The following is a 412-nucleotide window of genomic DNA, read 5'->3' on the forward strand; positions in this document are numbered from 1 at the left end:
GGGAGGCACTGGGACAGGTTGCCCAGCGAAGCTGTGGATGCCCCATCCCTGGGAGTGTCCAAGGCCAGGCTGGATGAGGCTTGGAAGAACCTGGTCTAGTGGAAGGTGTCCCTACCCATGGTAGGGGGTGGGACTGGGGGGGTTTAAGGACCCTTCCCACCCAAAGTATTCCGTGATTCTACGAAATACTTGTTGGAAATGTTAACTTCTCAAAGCAAGCTTTGGAAAGGTAAAGTGAAAAGGCATGCTTTAAAAGCAAATTACCTGTGCATACCACATGAATTTAAGTGTTCAAAGTCTCCACTAATTTAAGAAGGAATTTTATGACAGATAATTACAACTTCTTTCCAAAATACCTTTACTTCTATAGTCTCTGCAAAGGGAGCTAATCCATTTTAGACCTGCACTGCAC

This window comes from Eurypyga helias, unplaced genomic scaffold, assembly GCF_000690775.1.
Source record: "Eurypyga helias isolate BGI_N326 unplaced genomic scaffold, ASM69077v1 scaffold9255, whole genome shotgun sequence".
Classification (NCBI taxonomy): Eukaryota; Metazoa; Chordata; class Aves; order Eurypygiformes; family Eurypygidae; genus Eurypyga; species Eurypyga helias.